Source organism: Phyllobates terribilis, unplaced genomic scaffold, assembly GCF_046119375.1.
Source record: "Phyllobates terribilis strain yellow unplaced genomic scaffold, ASM4611937v1 Scaffold_629__1_contigs__length_933511, whole genome shotgun sequence".
Lineage (NCBI taxonomy): Eukaryota > Metazoa > Chordata > Amphibia > Anura > Dendrobatidae > Phyllobates > Phyllobates terribilis.
In genome coordinates this window covers 372,113-386,361 of record NW_027363389.1, presented here as the reverse complement: position 1 = coordinate 386,361, position 14,249 = coordinate 372,113, and the positions used below count along the sequence as shown (strand labels likewise).

General features: G+C 51.9%; 5 non-coding genes across 5 annotated transcripts; all 5 read left to right on the top strand.

Annotated features, from left to right (window-relative positions):
• The first annotated feature begins 3,454 nt into the window (after window positions 1-3,454).
• Window positions 3,455-3,645, top strand: LOC141234024 (U2 spliceosomal RNA). The gene has a single exon (XR_012300047.1). It is a non-coding gene; the product is annotated as a U2 spliceosomal RNA (small nuclear RNA).
• Window positions 3,646-4,757: 1,112 nt separating this feature from the next.
• LOC141234131 (U2 spliceosomal RNA) lies at window positions 4,758-4,948 on the top strand. The gene has a single exon (XR_012300120.1). It is a non-coding gene; the product is annotated as a U2 spliceosomal RNA (small nuclear RNA).
• A 6,035-nt stretch (window positions 4,949-10,983) lies between these two features.
• On the top strand, window positions 10,984-11,174 carry LOC141234023 (U2 spliceosomal RNA). Its single transcript, XR_012300046.1, has one exon. It is a non-coding gene; the product is annotated as a U2 spliceosomal RNA (small nuclear RNA).
• A 1,115-nt stretch (window positions 11,175-12,289) lies between these two features.
• LOC141234022 (U2 spliceosomal RNA) lies at window positions 12,290-12,480 on the top strand. The gene has a single exon (XR_012300045.1). It is a non-coding gene; the product is annotated as a U2 spliceosomal RNA (small nuclear RNA).
• Window positions 12,481-13,595: 1,115 nt separating this feature from the next.
• LOC141234021 (U2 spliceosomal RNA) lies at window positions 13,596-13,786 on the top strand. The gene has a single exon (XR_012300044.1). It is a non-coding gene; the product is annotated as a U2 spliceosomal RNA (small nuclear RNA).
• The last annotated feature ends 463 nt before the right edge of the window (window positions 13,787-14,249 follow it).

Here is a 14,249-nt window from a genome sequence, read left to right as displayed (position 1 = left end):
CCCCGAGCGTGACCAAGCAGGAAGTACCACCAGCCTGGTCGCAGGGCCTAGAATTCCCGGGCGTCGCATCACCAACAGCGCCCCCTACCTCCGCGGAGCCTCCGGCCTGGTCGCAAGGCCAGGTAGCCCAGGGCGCCGCCGTCCTAACGGTGCCCTTCACCTTCCAGGTGCCCCAGGCCTGGCCGCAAGGCCTGGGCAACCCGGGCGCCACCACCACCGCGCCCGCACCCGTAAAACCAAGGGTGCCGCGTCTGGGAGAGGACTTGTTTGCCCAGCACACGTGGCCGGACGGGCAGCCTTTCATCTGGCCCCAGAAGTATTACGAACTGGAGCACCAGAGGAGGGTTGGGGCCATGTGTGCACCCCTGATTCCGGCTCCGAAGCCCGTAATAAGGATCTCGCCCCCGCTAGCGGAAGCGCAGTTTGAGTGGGACCCCAGCGGAGAAGATCTAATGGGGTTCACTCAGGAAACCAGGGCGGCTGCAGCGGAGCGTGCTGAGTGCTGCCGCCAACAGCTCGAGGCGTTTGCGAGGGAGCGGAGAGAGAGGCGGGTCCGGGAACAGCAAGCTCAAGTGAGGAGCGCGGAGCAGAAGAGCCGGACCAGGAGGGACCCCTGTGCAGCGCATTGTCCCCGCACCATCGGGACAGTGATAAAGTTCAACCAGCAGCACGGGTGGGGCTTCATTAGAGACAACAACACCCCCGGCGACGTCTTTGTCACGTGCAGAGATGTGGAGTCCCATCTGCCGGAGGGGCACAGAGGTCGTGACCTCTACATCGGAGACGAGGTCACCTTTACCCGGCACAAGTGTGCCAAAGGACCTTACGCCCTCCACGTACACCGCCTGACGGAGGAGGAGTTGCGGTGCGAGGAGGAGGAGCAAGAGGACCCGGACGGGTCTGAAGTTACCACCAGCAAAAAGCAAAGAGCGGGAGGAAGACGCCGTTGAGTGCGGCAGAGCAGTGATGTAAATAGTTACCCGACCGGGGTATAAAGAGACTGTTGCTAAATATATATAGTCCCCGTTGGGACCAGCTGAGTGAACTGTTTACCCGTTAACCCCTTCATCCCACAGGCTGAGGACTGTGAGCAGCCATTCCCTTCCCTCTACCTGGCCGAGGACTGAGAGCGGCCAACTTCCCCTGTATATAGTTGCGCTTCCTAAAGCGCCCCCTACCGGTTTTATAAGAAAACCAGTTTTTCTAAGAGACTGTCGCACTTTTCCCGGACACACGTTGCACAGTGTCCGGAGGAGGAACCTGAAACAAGAGACGACGAGAATGTTGATATGAAAAAGTTTTATTGATATATATATATATACAATGTTTTATATGATGTTTTATTATGATGGTTATGCAAAAATTGTATGTTTTGGTGTTTTGTTCTTACAGCCCGAGGACGTGCTGTGATTTACCAGGGGGGAATGTAGCACCCTGAGGATTCGGCTGCTACAGGGGTATTGCACCTCAACCCAGAGGTGTGATATTCCACTCCCGGGCAAGGATGGAGTGTGGATCTGAGCTCGGTAGGCTGCATGCACTACACACATCCCATTTCCGAGGAGCAGACCGACGGTACTCCCACTTAGAAATGTGCAGGTACGACCGAGTCTGTTCCTGGCTGGAGTGGGAGGGGGGTGGTACATCCCAAGTAGTGTAGGGGCAGATAGGGGGAGCAGCCTGGGTAAAGTTAGGAGCTCATTGGGTGCTGGTCACCTGAGCTCACACATAGAGGGTGTATATAAGGTGGGCACCAACTAAGATCAGGGTCAGATGCAGAGAACAAGTCAGGAGCAGAGGAGAAGAAGGACCCAGAGTGAGAGAGGAGAAGAGAGAGAAAGACCCAGAGGGGGGAAACAGCAGAGAGGACCCAAGAACCCAAATTAAAGCACCGGGTGAGGAGTCGGCACAGGGTACCGGAACCCAAGCTGGTGGGGGTAAAAACACTCCCCAGCCAGAGACCGGAGACCGTGGGCAGCCTTTGTCACGGTCACCCATCACATCCACCCTGAAGGCACACCACATGAAGGGTCAGGGAACCCAAGGCCAAGGGTGTCCCAACAGAAGGCCCGAGGGAGCTGGACCTAGGTGGATCACTGGTGGGGACGGCCAGAGAACGGGACAGAAGGAGAGCTCAGGGCCACGCTCCGGACTTGTTTGGGGGTTGGCTGGATCCAGGACCTGGTGGACGCAGCACGGCTCGGGTGGTCACTCAAAGCTGGAGTGACCAGTACAACATCTGCAGTAAGTAAACACCCTTAACTGCACAACCCGACTCTGTCTTCATTGCCGTCTGCACTGCACTACCACAACCCCCATCCTCTACACCTGTCCCCCCTGAGGCTATACCCCTCCCGTTGGGGGTTATCCCACCAAGCTGCGCACCCACCATCAGCCTCAGCGGACCCTGCTGCAGCGGCGGCCACAGTGACCGCATCACAACGGGTGGCGTAGTCGACACAAAAGAACTCTTAATAAGATCTGTAAGACTGCCACACAACACTGAGTTTGACGCCCTGGGCACGGGCCGGGTCACAGCCGCTCGGAGACTACAACCCCCCATCTGATCCGGTGCCGGGTATTCCCCTCAAAAAGGAATATGTCCCAGGGGGTGCGTCACTTTCACCTAAATAACTACAGGTGGTGAGATAAGCTGCACAATATAATTGACCTTTCAGTATATTGTTGCACACACACCATCTATTTAGCAAATGCCCTTGTTATCAACAGCAGCCTTTTAAACTCACCTGAGCTAACAGGTATGTGCGCTGGTTACTCTGCTGCGCTTAAAATTTCTTTTTTGGTTTGCTACAATGCCTTTTCTGAAACGTTGTCTCCTTCTGCTGGAACACTGACTTCTTTCATTTAATGCCTGCAGACTATAAAAGAGAACCCAACCCAAAAAGTTTGGTTGATTAGTCTGTGGCATTCTGTTAAACTGTTGCTTATGGCGGTCTCTGTGAGCTTCTCAGCGACATTCAGCCAGCCAGGTATCCTGCCTGCAGTAGATGGAATGTGGCAATGGAACGCTGGCTGCGCGTGTCATAATAGGCTCTGAGCCTTTATATACCTGTGCACAGCAGCAGCCACCTTCAGTCTGCTGCTGGACAGCCAGCAGCAGCAGCAGCAGGAGAGGTATGTAATCAGGAGCCCTCCTGCTAAGGGTAGACAGCTGCTCGTTCCACCCCACCCCCCGCCTTAATTGGTTCTCCTCCCTTCCAACGGTGTTGAGGCGGGTGGGAACAGCAGGGGGTGAAGGTGCTGTGTTTAAAGAGGTGGAGTTATGCAGATCTAAAACGCGTGGATTGCAGCAGCAGCAAGCCGAAAAGTGCAGGCATGTAAGGGATCTAGAGGTTGACAACATGTCTTCTTAACGGGAGTCCAGGAGCTCATCTCCACAAATGGACTTTTTAGGATCCTTGGGTGGCTCCGTAGTTTGAAACCAATTCTGGTTATCGCTTCTCGGCCTTTTGGCTAAGATCAAGTGTAGTATCTGTTCTTATCAGTTTAATATCTGATACGTCCCCTATCTGGGGACCATATATTAAATGGATTTTTAGAACAGGGAGATGGAAAAAGAGCTTGCTCTGTCCACTCCACGCATTGACCTGGTATTGAAGTATCTCCAGGACCGGTGCACCCCTTCTTTAATGCAGTTTCTAAAATCAGAAAGAATTGAATTCAATGTTTTTTGTTCATTTTGCTTGTTTGTCGGATTTTGGGATGGACTCTTTGGCTCTGCTTTTCTTCTCCTCATTGGATTTTTCATGTTCAAAGTTGCAGAAGCCAGATTACAAGCTCATTTTGGTTCAACTTCAGCAACTGTGCATTGCATTGCCATGTAATGTGATGCAATGCTATCTTTCTAGCTCTCCCTTTTTACTTCCTTTTGGATAAACAGACATATTAGGCAAGCATTTTGGAGCTTTCACCTAAATAACTACAGGTGGTGAGATAAGCTGCACAATATAATTGACCTTTCAGTATATTGTTGCACACACACCATCTATTTAGCAAATGCCCTTGTTATCAACAGCAGCCTTTTAAACTCACCTGAGCTAACAGGTATGTGCGCTGGTTACTCTGCTGCGCTTAAAATTTCTTTTTTGGTTTGCTACAATGCCTTTTCTGAAACGTTGTCTCCTTCTGCTGGAACACTGACTTCTTTCATTTAATGCCTGCAGACTATAAAAGAGAACCCAACCCAAAAAGTTTGGTTGATTAGTCTGTGGCATTCTGTTAAACTGTTGCTTATGGCGGTCTCTGTGAGCTTCTCAGCGACATTCAGCCAGCCAGGTATCCTGCCTGCAGTAGATGGAATGTGGCAATGGAACGCTGGCTGCGCGTGTCATAATAGGCTCTGAGCCTTTATATACCTGTGCACAGCAGCAGCCACCTTCAGTCTGCTGCTGGACAGCCAGCAGCAGCAGCAGGAGAGGTATGTAATCAGGAGCCCTCCTGCTAAGGGTAGACAGCTGCTCGTTTCACCCCACCCCCCGCCTTAATTGGTTCTCCTCCCTTCCAACGGTGTTGAGGCGGGTGGGAACAGCAGGGGGTGAAGGTGCTGTGTTTAAAGAGGTGGAGTTATGCAGATCTAAAACGCGTGGATTGCAGCAGCAGCAAGCCGAAAAGTGCAGGCATGTAAGGGATCTAGAGGTTGACAACATGTCTTCTTAATGGGAGTCCAGGAGCTCATCTCCACAAATGGACTTTTTAGGATCCTTGGGTGGCTCCGTACTTTGAAACCAATTCTGGTTATCGCTTCTCGGCCTTTTGGCTAAGATCAAGTGTAGTATCTGTTCTTATCAGTTTAATATCTGATACGTCCCCTATCTGGGGACCATATATTAAATGGATTTTTAGAACAGGGAGATGGAAAAAGAGCTTGCTCTGTCCACTCCACGCATTGACCTGGTATTGCAGTATCTCCAGGACCGGTGCACCCCTTCTTTAATGCAGTTTCTAAAATCAGAAAGAATTGAATTCAATGTTTTTTGTTCATTTTGCTTGTTTGTCGGATTTTGGGATGGACTCTTTGGCTCTGCTTTTCTTCTCCTCATTGGATTTTTCATGTTCAAAGTTGCAGAAGCCAGATTACAAGCTCATTTTGGTTCAACTTCAGCAACTGTGCATTGCATTGCCATGTAATGTGATGCAATGCTATCTTTCTAGCTCTCCCTTTTTACTTCCTTTTGGATAAACAGACATATTAGGCAAGCATTTTGGAGCTTTTGTAGCACCCTGAGGATTCGGCTGCTACAGGGGTATTGCACCTCAACCCAGAGGTGTGATATTCCACTCCCGGGCAAGGATGGAGTGTGGATCTGAGCTCGGTAGGCTGCATGCACTACACACATCCCATTTCCGAGGAGCAGACCGACGGTACTCCCACTTAGAAATGTGCAGGTACGACCGAGTCTGTTCCTGGCTGGAGTGGGAGGGGGGTGGTACATCCCAAGTAGTGTAGGGGCAGATAGGGGGAGCAGCCTGGGTAAAGTTAGGAGCTCATTGGGTGCTGGTCACCTGAGCTCACACATAGAGGGTGTATATAAGGTGGGCACCAACTAAGATCAGGGTCAGATGCAGAGAACAAGTCAGGAGCAGAGGAGAAGAAGGACCCAGAGTGAGAGAGGAGAAGAGAGAGAAAGACCCAGAGGGGGGAAACAGCAGAGAGGACCCAAGAACCCAAATTAAAGCACCGGGTGAGGAGTCGGCACAGGGTACCGGAACCCAAGCTGGTGGGGGTAAAAACACTCCCCAGCCAGAGACCGGAGACCGTGGGCAGCCTTTGTCACGGTCACCCATCACATCCACCCTGAAGGCACACCACATGAAGGGTCAGGGAACCCAAGGCCAAGGGTGTCCCAACAGAAGGCCCGAGGGAGCTGGACCTAGGTGGATCACTGGTGGGGACGGCCAGAGAACGGGACAGAAGGAGAGCTCAGGGCCACGCTCCGGACTTGTTTGGGGGTTGGCTGGATCCAGGACCTGGTGGACGCAGCACGGCTCGGGTGGTCACTCAAAGCTGGAGTGACCAGTACAACATCTGCAGTAAGTAAACACCCTTAACTGCACAACCCGACTCTGTCTTCATTGCCGTCTGCACTGCACTACCACAACCCCCATCCTCTACACCTGTCCCCCCTGAGGCTATACCCCTCCCGTTGGGGGTTATCCCACCAAGCTGCGCACCCACCATCAGCCTCAGCGGACCCTGCTGCAGCGGCGGCCACAGTGACCGCATCACAACGGGTGGCGTAGTCGACACAAAAGAACTCTTAATAAGATCTGTAAGACTGCCACACAACACTGAGTTTGACGCCCTGGGCACGGGCCGGGTCACAGCCGCTCGGAGACTACAACCCCCCATCTGATCCGGTGCCGGGTATTCCCCTCAAAAAGGAATATGTCCCAGGGGGTGCGTCAACTTTGGCGTAGTCGGCAGGATTACGTGCCCGCAACACCCGGGTACTGCGTGCCTGAAGAAAAGTGCAAGTTTACCTCAGAAAGAAGTCTCCTGCCGGTTCCGAAGGGTCCACGCCATCGGACTCCATCACCAGTCGATTCCCGCCGATTGTCCGCCATTTCCAGCTTGTTCCCGCCATCTGCAGAGTTTCCCGCCACTGGGCGACGCTTCCCGCCAAATCCGAAGATTTCCCGCCTTGGAAGAGCAGCGGACGCCATTATGGGCGTGCCAAAGGAGGGCGAGAGGCCGCCTCCCATCGTGGGCCGGGACAGAAAATGGCGCCAAAAGTGGAAACCGCCCCCACCAACAGAGACTGTGATGCTGGAGGTGTCTGTCAGCGTGAAAGAACTACCCCTGGAGCTGACAGTCACCGAGTTGCCCCGGGACCGCCCTCGAAGTGGGAGGAGACGAAAGAAAGGAACGAGGATGGGTGCCGCCTGGAGCAGTCTGGAGCGAGCGCACCCGGAGGCAAGAAGTCTAACGAGGAGTAGCAGAGAAGCTCACCCGGAGATGTCCAGAGAGCAGAGCAGCACCGGCCCGCTGGCCAGGAGCCTGCTGGAAGAAGAGCAGAGCAGCACCGACCCGTTGGTCAGGAGCCTGCTGGACACCACGACCCCACTAGGCCTAGTGGAGGTCCTTGCACAGCTCCCCCGAGACCGGGAGTGTGCACAGACTGCCCTGGAGGGCCTCGCACGGAGGATGGCCCGGGTACAGCGCGAGATATTGGCGGAATGTAGCCGGGAGATGGCCCAGCAAGCTGAAACCAAGACGCAAGCTGAAACCAAGACCCGGAGCACGCCAGCCGAGATGAGGAAGGAGACCGCCTCTGAGGATGGCGCGGGAGGACCCAAGGCCGGAGACGGCGCCGAGGAGGGAGCCGAACGCATGGAGGCAGGTAAAGGGGACGCCTATACCCCAAGCCGAGACACCGCTTACCTGCCCCAGCTCCCCGTCGCAGAGCCCGAAAGTCCCCCTGCTGTGCCCGAAAACGCCATGTCACCGACGCAGACTAGGCCCCAACCGGAAGCCGCCGCCGCGACCCCTGTGACGTCACACGCCTCGACCCCGAGCGTGACCAAGCAGGAAGTACCACCAGCCTGGTCGCAGGGCCTAGAATTCCCGGGCGTCGCATCACCAACAGCGCCCCCTACCTCCGCGGAGCCTCCGGCCTGGTCGCAAGGCCAGGTAGCCCAGGGCGCCGCCGTCCTAACGGTGCCCTTCACCTTCCAGGTGCCCCAGGCCTGGCCGCAAGGCCTGGGCAACCCGGGCGCCACCACCACCGCGCCCGCACCCGTAAAACCAAGGGTGCCGCGTCTGGGAGAGGACTTGTTTGCCCAGCACACGTGGCCGGACGGGCAGCCTTTCATCTGGCCCCAGAAGTATTACGAACTGGAGCACCAGAGGAGGGTTGGGGCCATGTGTGCACCCCTGATTCCGGCTCCGAAGCCCGTAATAAGGATCTCGCCCCCGCTAGCGGAAGCGCAGTTTGAGTGGGACCCCAGCGGAGAAGATCTAATGGGGTTCACTCAGGAAACCAGGGCGGCTGCAGCGGAGCGTGCTGAGTGCTGCCGCCAACAGCTCGAGGCGTTTGCAAGGGAGCGGAGAGAGAGGCGGGTCCGGGAACAGCAAGCTCAAGTGAGGAGCGCGGAGCAGAAGAGCCGGACCAGGAGGGACCCCCGTGCAGCGCATTGTCCCCGCACCATCGGGACAGTGATAAAGTTCAACCAGCAGCACGGGTGGGGCTTCATTAGAGACAACAACACCCCCGGCGACGTCTTTGTCACGCGCAGAGATGTGGAGTCCCATCTGCCGGAGGGGCACAGAGGTCGTGACCTCTACATCGGAGACGAGGTCACCTTTACCCGGCACAAGTGTGCCAAAGGACCTTACGCCCTCCACGTACACCGCCTGACGGAGGAGGAGTTGCGGTGCGAGGAGGAGGAGCAAGAGGACCCGGACGGGTCTGAAGTTACCACCAGCAAAAAGCAAAGAGCGGGAGGAAGACGCCGTTGAGTGCGGCAGAGCAGTGATGTAAATAGTTACCCGACCGGGGTATAAAGAGACTGTTGCTAAATATATATAGTCCCCGTTGGGACCAGCTGAGTGAACTGTTTACCCGTTAACCCCTTCATCCCACAGGCTGAGGACTGTGAGCAGCCATTCCCTTCCCTCTACCTGGCCGAGGACTGAGAGCGGCCAACTTCCCCTGTATATAGTTGCGCTTCCTAAAGCGCCCCCTACCGGTTTTATAAGAAAACCAGTTTTTCTAAGAGACTGTCGCACTTTTCCCGGACACACGTTGCACAGTGTCCGGAGGAGGAACCTGAAACAAGAGACGACGAGAATGTTGATATGAAAAAGTTTTATTGATATATATATATATACAATGTTTTATATGATGTTTTATTATGATGGTTATGCAAAAATTGTATGTTTTGGTGTTTTGTTCTTACAGCCCGAGGACGTGCTGTGATTTACCAGGGGGGAATGTAGCACCCTGAGGATTCGGCTGCTACAGGGGTATTGCACCTCAACCCAGAGGTGTGATATTCCACTCCCGGGCAAGGATGGAGTGTGGATCTGAGCTCGGTAGGCTGCATGCACTACACACATCCCATTTCCGAGGAGCAGACCGACGGTACTCCCACTTAGAAATGTGCAGGTACGACCGAGTCTGTTCCTGGCTGGAGTGGGAGGGGGGTGGTACATCCCAAGTAGTGTAGGGGCAGATAGGGGGAGCAGCCTGGGTAAAGTTAGGAGCTCATTGGGTGCTGGTCACCTGAGCTCACACATAGAGGGTGTATATAAGGTGGGCACCAACTAAGATCAGGGTCAGATGCAGAGAACAAGTCAGGAGCAGAGGAGAAGAAGGACCCAGAGTGAGAGAGGAGAAGAGAGAGAAAGACCCAGAGGGGGGAAACAGCAGAGAGGACCCAAGAACCCAAATTAAAGCACCGGGTGAGGAGTCGGCACAGGGTACCGGAACCCAAGCTGGTGGGGGTAAAAACACTCCCCAGCCAGAGACCGGAGACCGTGGGCAGCCTTTGTCACGGTCACCCATCACATCCACCCTGAAGGCACACCACATGAAGGGTCAGGGAACCCAAGGCCAAGGGTGTCCCAACAGAAGGCCCGAGGGAGCTGGACCTAGGTGGATCACTGGTGGGGACGGCCAGAGAACGGGACAGAAGGAGAGCTCAGGGCCACGCTCCGGACTTGTTTGGGGGTTGGCTGGATCCAGGACCTGGTGGACGCAGCACGGCTCGGGTGGTCACTCAAAGCTGGAGTGACCAGTACAACATCTGCAGTAAGTAAACACCCTTAACTGCACAACCCGACTCTGTCTTCATTGCCGTCTGCACTGCACTACCACAACCCCCATCCTCTACACCTGTCCCCCCTGAGGCTATACCCCTCCCGTTGGGGGTTATCCCACCAAGCTGCGCACCCACCATCAGCCTCAGCGGACCCTGCTGCAGCGGCGGCCACAGTGACCGCATCACAACGGGTGGCGTAGTCGACACAAAAGAACTCTTAATAAGATCTGTAAGACTGCCACACAACACTGAGTTTGACGCCCTGGGCACGGGCCGGGTCACAGCCGCTCGGAGACTACAACCCCCCATCTGATCCGGTGCCGGGTATTCCCCTCAAAAAGGAATATGTCCCAGGGGGTGCGTCACTTTCACCTAAATAACTACAGGTGGTGAGATAAGCTGCACAATATAATTGACCTTTCAGTATATTGTTGCACACACACCATCTATTTAGCAAATGCCCTTGTTATCAACAGCAGCCTTTTAAACTCACCTGAGCTAACAGGTATGTGCGCTGGTTACTCTGCTGCGCTTAAAATTTCTTTTTTGGTTTGCTACAATGCCTTTTCTGAAACGTTGTCTCCTTCTGCTGGAACACTGACTTCTTTCATTTAATGCCTGCAGACTATAAAAGAGAACCCAACCCAAAAAGTTTGGTTGATTAGTCTGTGGCATTCTGTTAAACTGTTGCTTATGGCGGTCTCTGTGAGCTTCTCAGCGACATTCAGCCAGCCAGGTATCCTGCCTGCAGTAGATGGAATGTGGCAATGGAACGCTGGCTGCGCGTGTCATAATAGGCTCTGAGCCTTTATATACCTGTGCACAGCAGCAGCCACCTTCAGTCTGCTGCTGGACAGCCAGCAGCAGCAGCAGCAGGAGAGGTATGTAATCAGGAGCCCTCCTGCTAAGGGTAGACAGCTGCTCGTTCCACCCCACCCCCCGCCTTAATTGGTTCTCCTCCCTTCCAACGGTGTTGAGGCGGGTGGGAACAGCAGGGGGTGAAGGTGCTGTGTTTAAAGAGGTGGAGTTATGCAGATCTAAAACGCGTGGATTGCAGCAGCAGCAAGCCGAAAAGTGCAGGCATGTAAGGGATCTAGAGGTTGACAACATGTCTTCTTAACGGGAGTCCAGGAGCTCATCTCCACAAATGGACTTTTTAGGATCCTTGGGTGGCTCCGTAGTTTGAAACCAATTCTGGTTATCGCTTCTCGGCCTTTTGGCTAAGATCAAGTGTAGTATCTGTTCTTATCAGTTTAATATCTGATACGTCCCCTATCTGGGGACCATATATTAAATGGATTTTTAGAACAGGGAGATGGAAAAAGAGCTTGCTCTGTCCACTCCACGCATTGACCTGGTATTGAAGTATCTCCAGGACCGGTGCACCCCTTCTTTAATGCAGTTTCTAAAATCAGAAAGAATTGAATTCAATGTTTTTTGTTCATTTTGCTTGTTTGTCGGATTTTGGGATGGACTCTTTGGCTCTGCTTTTCTTCTCCTCATTGGATTTTTCATGTTCAAAGTTGCAGAAGCCAGATTACAAGCTCATTTTGGTTCAACTTCAGCAACTGTGCATTGCATTGCCATGTAATGTGATGCAATGCTATCTTTCTAGCTCTCCCTTTTTACTTCCTTTTGGATAAACAGACATATTAGGCAAGCATTTTGGAGCTTTCACCTAAATAACTACAGGTGGTGAGATAAGCTGCACAATATAATTGACCTTTCAGTATATTGTTGCACACACACCATCTATTTAGCAAATGCCCTTGTTATCAACAGCAGCCTTTTAAACTCACCTGAGCTAACAGGTATGTGCGCTGGTTACTCTGCTGCGCTTAAAATTTCTTTTTTGGTTTGCTACAATGCCTTTTCTGAAACGTTGTCTCCTTCTGCTGGAACACTGACTTCTTTCATTTAATGCCTGCAGACTATAAAAGAGAACCCAACCCAAAAAGTTTGGTTGATTAGTCTGTGGCATTCTGTTAAACTGTTGCTTATGGCGGTCTCTGTGAGCTTCTCAGCGACATTCAGCCAGCCAGGTATCCTGCCTGCAGTAGATGGAATGTGGCAATGGAACGCTGGCTGCGCGTGTCATAATAGGCTCTGAGCCTTTATATACCTGTGCACAGCAGCAGCCACCTTCAGTCTGCTGCTGGACAGCCAGCAGCAGCAGCAGCAGGAGAGGTATGTAATCAGGAGCCCTCCTGCTAAGGGTAGACAGCTGCTCGTTCCACCCCACCCCCCGCCTTAATTGGTTCTCCTCCCTTCCAACGGTGTTGAGGCGGGTGGGAACAGCAGGGGGTGAAGGTGCTGTGTTTAAAGAGGTGGAGTTATGCAGATCTAAAACGCGTGGATTGCAGCAGCAGCAAGCCGAAAAGTGCAGGCATGTAAGGGATCTAGAGGTTGACAACATGTCTTCTTAACGGGAGTCCAGGAGCTCATCTCCACAAATGGACTTTTTAGGATCCTTGGGTGGCTCCGTAGTTTGAAACCAATTCTGGTTATCGCTTCTCGGCCTTTTGGCTAAGATCAAGTGTAGTATCTGTTCTTATCAGTTTAATATCTGATACGTCCCCTATCTGGGGACCATATATTAAATGGATTTTTAGAACAGGGAGATGGAAAAAGAGCTTGCTCTGTCCACTCCACGCATTGACCTGGTATTGAAGTATCTCCAGGACCGGTGCACCCCTTCTTTAATGCAGTTTCTAAAATCAGAAAGAATTGAATTCAATGTTTTTTGTTCATTTTGCTTGTTTGTCGGATTTTGGGATGGACTCTTTGGCTCTGCTTTTCTTCTCCTCATTGGATTTTTCATGTTCAAAGTTGCAGAAGCCAGATTACAAGCTCATTTTGGTTCAACTTCAGCAACTGTGCATTTTATTGCCATGTAATGTGATGCAATGCTATCTTTCTAGCTCTCCCTTTTTACTTCCTTTTGGATAAACAGACATATTATGCAAGCATTTTGGAGCTTTCACCTAAATAACTACAGGTGGTGAGATAAGCTGCACAATATAATTGACCTTTCAGTATATTGTTGCACACACACCATCTATTTAGTAAATGCCCTTGTTATCAACAGCAGCCTTTTAAACTCACCTGAGCTAACAGGTATGTGCGCTGGTTACTCTGCTGCGCTTAAAATTTCTTTTTTGGTTTGCTACAATGCCTTTTCTGAAACGTTGTCTCCTTCTGCTGGAACACTGACTTCTTTCATTTAATGCCTGCAGACTATAAAAGAGAACCCAACCCAAAAAGTTTGGTTGATTAGTCTGTGGCATTCTGTTAAACTGTTGCTTATGGCGGTCTCTGTGAGCTTCTCAGCGACATTCAGCCAGCCAGGTATCCTGCCTGCAGTAGATGGAATGTGGCAATGGAACGCTGGCTGCGCGTGTCATAATAGGCTCTGAGCCTTTATATACCTGTGCACAGCAGCAGCCACCTTCAGTCTGCTGCTGGACAGCCAGCAGCAGCAGCAGCAGGAGAGGTATGTAATCAGGAGCCCTCCTGCTAAGGGTAGACAGCTGCTCGTTCCACCCCACCCCCCGCCTTAATTGGTTCTCCTCCCTTCCAACGGTGTTGAGGCGGGTGGGAACAGCAGGGGGTGAAGGTGCTGTGTTTAAAGAGGTGGAGTTATGCAGATCTAAAACGCGTGGATTGCAGCAGCAGCAAGCCGAAAAGTGCAGGCATGTAAGGGATCTAGAGGTTGACAACATGTCTTCTTAACGGGAGTCCAGGAGCTCATCTCCACAAATGGACTTTTTAGGATCCTTGGGTGGCTCCGTAGTTTGAAACCAATTCTGGTTATCGCTTCTCGGCCTTTTGGCTAAGATCAAGTGTAGTATCTGTTCTTATCAGTTTAATATCTGATACGTCCCCTATCTGGGGACCATATATTAAATGGATTTTTAGAACAGGGAGATGGAAAAAGAGCTTGCTCTGTCCACTCCACGCATTGACCTGGTATTGAAGTATCTCCAGGACCGGTGCACCCCTTCTTTAATGCAGTTTCTAAAATCAGAAAGAATTGAATTCAATGTTTTTTGTTCATTTTGCTTGTTTGTCGGATTTTGGGATGGACTCTTTGGCTCTGCTTTTCTTCTCCTCATTGGATTTTTCATGTTCAAAGTTGCAGAAGCCAGATTACAAGCTCATTTTGGTTCAACTTCAGCAACTGTGCATTGCATTGCCATGTAATGTGATGCAATGCTATCTTTCTAGCTCTCCCTTTTTACTTCCTTTTGGATAAACAGACATATTAGGCAAGCATTTTGGAGCTTTCACCTAAATAACTACAGGTGGTGAGATAAGCTGCACAATATAATTGACCTTTCAGTATATTGTTGCACACACACCATCTATTTAGTAAATGCCCTTGTTATCAACAGCAGCCTTTTAAACTCACCTGAGCTAACAGGTATGTGCGCTGGTTACTCTGCTGCGCTTAAAATTTCTTTTTT